Genomic DNA, 5357 nt, shown 5'->3' on the forward strand with positions numbered 1-5357 from the left:
TATGGGAAAAGTTGTTACTAGTGTGCATTTTTGTCTTTTAGAATTCCTCACCAAATCTAACAGCAAAGAAATTTAGTCAATTTTCATCCTCTACAAGTTCTTGTCCAAAGATGGGACTGCACTACCTCCTTACTCAGATTAGCCAGTGGCCTCCAAGCTTGTTTTTCCATTGGATGTCTTCTGTTCACCTGGCACTCTGGCACGCTGCCTCTTCCCATCCCAAGTGCTGGCTGAGTCAGTGGACAGAGTCACAATCCCTGAATCTAGTTGACACCTGGAGGGGGATGCTCACTCTTCCAACTGCTCACTCAGTTGCTTCCCTGATACTCCTCTTTCGTTTCAATGAATTTAGAATTTAGTCCTTCATCTTCAAAAGCTCTAATGAGAGAGGAAACTGCTGACACCTCCTGTGGCAAACTGTCCCTAAGAAGTCCTCACAAGAAATGGGCGCTGTGCGAGAAACTTCCACCATACTGATGTGCTTAGAGTGATTTACATCAGAAACCAAGCCCACCTCAGACTTCAATAATGTCACCCACTGTATAGAGGTGAGACCACACCCTCCTATTGCCCTCCAACTCTTTCTCTGCCTCCCTCCCGTTGTTTTCCTGAGGTCCCCATTTAAGCTCCTGTTCACTGTTGCGTTGCCTGAATCTTTTCTCTACACTTTCACACTACCAAATCTTCAGAGGCAAAAATGATGTCTACAACCATGTGAAGCACCTTAAAACAACCCAGACAATCAGCATAAAACGCACATTTTTGACAGTACTGGTTTGGAGATGTCTATAAAATTGTGTCATCTGAATCATATTTCTCAAAGTCAGCAAACAAAAGGCAATATAAGGAAATCACTTTGATTTTCATGGTTCACTACCTTGTTGATTTCACTAAACACTTAAACAGTAATCACAACATTTTTAGGCCATTGTGCCATCACTCTGAAGCTTGATCATGTATTTCCAGCACTCACAATAATACAAGTGTATAGATCTGGTGGGTTGCCCATTGAACTATTGTAACAGATCAGATTTCTGCTTGCTAGTTCCTTATGGCCCCAGGCTTTCCCTGAGTATTTAATAACACCATCTGCTGTCTAGGGTTGCATGCCACCTTTTTACTTGAGGATTACTGTTCTTACTTTGTAAACAAAAGTGTCCAATCAGAGGTGTTCAAATTCTGAAAATAATTCTATATTATTTAAATTATGCTATCTATAGAAAGCTTCAAGAAAGCAACTTTCTTCTCTATTCTGACTCCATTAACTTCATCTAAAATATCATAAGTTATACACCATAATAAAAGATTTACAAGTTGTGTTCTCAGTTTTAAAACTGGGGATGTTTTAAAAAGAACTCCATCTCTGTTGTGCTTGTTTTGTACACCTTCCTCCAGACTAGTTTTACATTGTATACATTCTACAAAATCTCCCAATAAGACAGACAATTAGAAAATAATTCTCACAACATTAAATTAGATAAGAATTTTTTTAACCACCTCCCAAGATCAAGCCTATTTGGAGGCATGTTGAGAATCCTGCTGGCCTATAAGAAATATTAAAACATTGACCAACATGTGGTATATAATAAGCCAATGTAGACAAGGTTTTGAGTTAACTACCTTTGTTTGGGTCTCACAGATAGTGGCGCCTGTGAAATAAACCCTTCCCAGTCAGAGTGAGGGGGGCCAGGGGCACAGAGTACTGACATTTAACTTAACCATGCCCAGGCTGAGCAGTGTACTAATTTAGTGCAATTCTCCAGTCCCTGAGTCAGAATTTCCCCCGAACAGAAGCGCTCTGTGCAGTGAGAGAAATGCTCACATCTAACTTAGTAGCTCCTAGGTAAGGGAGATGCAGCATCTCTCTGAGTCAAGAGGAAAAAATTCCATGCACCTGTACCTTCATTTATTTGTCCCTTAATCCACTGCCAGCATCTATCCAAAAAGGATGAGAGGTAAATGAAATTCCTGCTTAACTCTCTTAGGGAAATGACAGGTCCTAAAGGGTACAAATGGCTTCCCATTGATGATGCTGTACCATGATCAGACAGGAATGAGCCCTAGAGAGTGACATGTTCTTGGTAACGCATGTCTGATTTTGAAGACCTTCTCATGTTACGAAATGGTACAGTGCTCTCAGAATTGACTGTGACAAGCCCAGCACTCCCACATACCCTCACAAAGTGGGTTCTTTTATTACTTGGAACTGGAGAGGTTGGCCTGCACAGCCACCACATGAAAATAATCAAGAGGTTGTCTGCCAGCACAAAACAACCTCAAAAGTACGGAATGTAGAATTCTGGGCCTAAACCACTTGACAGCATCCCAAAAAGGCATGTCCTGACATATTTTCCATCTGAGAGGGATTTAGCATTCCAGGCTTTTAAAAGGATGTCTCTTGTTACAGCTACAAGGCTGCCTATCCCTCTCCACACTCTGAATTCAAGGAATCTGGAAGCCTGATTCTGGAATGCTCTTGTTAGACTAGACTGAATGATCATTATATGAGAAGTAGTAGCACGTTTTGATGTCTGAGTGATAGATGAAATGAAATAAATTCTACATATATGCGCCCTTCCCATTTTTTTTAAAATCATAGAATTTAATAAAATTAATTACATTTTCCTACGTCACATCCAAATAAATAAAAAGCCAAGTAGGCTATGAATGTAACATTTTACCATAGTTAACAAAATCAACAAATTTCAAAACTTCTGAATTCCCTGAATTTACTCTCATAACATCCTTTATAAATTTTGTATACAGCCAGCAAAGAGGCCACATATCTATTAAACAGTAGAATCCTGGGCAAGAATACAAACAAAAAGAAAAGAAAAGAAAACCCTCAAAACAAATTTCCACATCCTGCTGACCTAGTCAGCTAAATGCCTGTCAGTGCACAGAACTGGGTTTTGTTATTTCTTCAACTGAAGGCCTCTTGAGTATATGTGAACACCCTGTGGGTAGCATTAAGTCTTTGCCAATTACTCACATATACAAATACATATATAAGTATATACACAAATATATATACACATATGTATATGTGTGTATAAATGTATACTGTGTATATGTATACATATATACAGATACATACATACACATGTGTGTGTGTATGTGTGTGTGGTATGTATGTAGTAGGTAATATAAGGCAGTCTCTCATGGAAAGAAAGAGTAGACATTTTCTATAAGCCCTGGGACAATTAGTTGGACAGTTTGATGCTCATACAGATGTTTTGCCCTGGCTAATTTAAACAAAGTGTAAGCCATGATTTAGACACTCCTAACCTGGGATCTGACCCCAAACCAAGAAGACATGATGTTCTCAGATGCTGTGATGAGCTGGGAACCATATAACCTCACAACTGTGGATGGCACAGTATCCCCAAAATAACAGGCAGGCATTGACTAGAACTTTTTCCTCATTGCTTTGAGATCTACATGGTTCCAAAGACCGTCAGGCTCCAGTTTTCTCCATATTATTCTCACTGCCCCCCATTCACCATGAGAGGACTCAAAGTAGAAATGGCGTCACCCCCTCCCTCCTCCACTCCACAAAACACTGGCCAGAGTGCAAGCTAGGTAGATGAGGAGACCCTCAGACACTGTCTGTACTCATATTTACATGTATGTAAAGAAGAACTGGTGAAGAAAATATAAATATAAGGTAGCCCACCAGTGGGCTAAAGAAAGAACTGCAGTCTGGAAAACCTGAATTCTAACTGTGCTTTAATTCTGTATTTTGTTCAAGGCAAATTCCTTGCTATCCTGGTGGTTCAGTTACCACCTTCGTAAAAAGAATGGATACTGACATTCTTAGTCACTGTTCAGAATAATGAATTGGTCTAATAATGCAAAGAGAGCTATAGGGAGGTAGGGAGAATAAAAGCAATCTGATAAATGCTTAAAATCTTGCTCCCTGTTGAATACAAGATAATAACCCCCAGGAAGGTCACATGTGTGTAGTTCCCAGACATGATTGAGAACCAACTTCCTCACGAAGGAATTTGCTTGAAGAGCTGGGAGGATTGCCAGCAAGCCCATCAGAGCTCACTCACATTTGCATGTTGGTTCTCTGTGACAAGCTTTTTAGTAAACACACTAGCTAGTCTGCCACTTCAAGGAATCTACTTCGCCCTTCTGTCCACTGGTCTTCTCTTGCAATGGCTCAACCCTAGGCTATCTGCTCCCATGTGTTTGCTTCTCCATTCAGAATATGGATTTTTAGTTTTTCAACAGTTTGCACTCCTTCTGGCAAAGACACATCATCATGTGGGCACAGAGTGGATATGCCAATGCACACAGAAAATCACAATTAATAAAGTACAGTGATAATCTGCCTTTTTAGCTTTCCTTCCTTCTGCAAGGAGCTCCTTGGATTTCTTTTATCCATAAAACTGACCACTGTCCCTCCCTTACCAAAAATTTTGGAGAAAGAATTTTTGCTAAATGTTTAGATCTTTGAGAAATATCATTAGATTACAAACTATATAGACCTAAAACAACTGCTTTAAATAACTTCATCCTCATGACTATATTATTATTTTGCTAGGTACATTAAAATAAGATACCAAGACAGATTACTGAAGCTCCAGTGGTAGAGGCAAAATATTCCTGTCAGGTGGCATTCTTTTGCAAAATACATTTTTATCTTGTCAAGAGAAAGTCAGTCTAGTTCATATTGGCTTTTATTTCATAGGAACTACAACTGAAAGCTTATTTATATATGTTATGATCATTTTGTCTCCCTGCACCCCTCTATAATCATGAAATTCTGTGCAATATGTGGTTTAATGCTTTTTTCTTTGTCAGTGCCCTATAGACCACTGTATTTCCTTATGTAGGTGCCAAGGAGTCAAGATTGGAGTCCTACAATAGAAATAAAATGATTTTATAAGTTTTTCCTTTGTTTTTAAAGAAATAGGTTACAAAGAGTTGCGGGTACAATATTACAATTTGGTAAGTGCCAAAATTATTTCGCTTCCCAACTAGCACAGAATTCAATCTTTCATGCTAACACCAACAACAATTTATATTTAAAGTTTATTAAAGATCAGCATATAGCTTGTCATTTAGTGTGGTAGAATCCCACACTAGACCCAGAGTTGTGGCAGCTGTGCCTCATCTGTCACCTCCAATTGTTGTAAATTATGGCTTTTTTTTGGATTGAGGGTCCTATGAACTATTGTAAAATATCCCTTTTTCCCTATGTACATAGGTAGAGACAAGCAAATCCTAACACTCATTTGTTAACAGATAATTTTACTAAACACAAACACTGTTACTGGGCCTCCAAACTGTTTAAAACACAAGTATAATATTCCAAATCACATAACTAAACAATAGAACTCATACTT

The sequence above is a fragment of the Octodon degus genome, unplaced genomic scaffold (genome assembly GCF_000260255.1).
Source record: "Octodon degus isolate 3935 unplaced genomic scaffold, OctDeg1.0 scaffold00127, whole genome shotgun sequence".
NCBI classification, from domain to species: Eukaryota; Metazoa; Chordata; class Mammalia; order Rodentia; family Octodontidae; genus Octodon; species Octodon degus.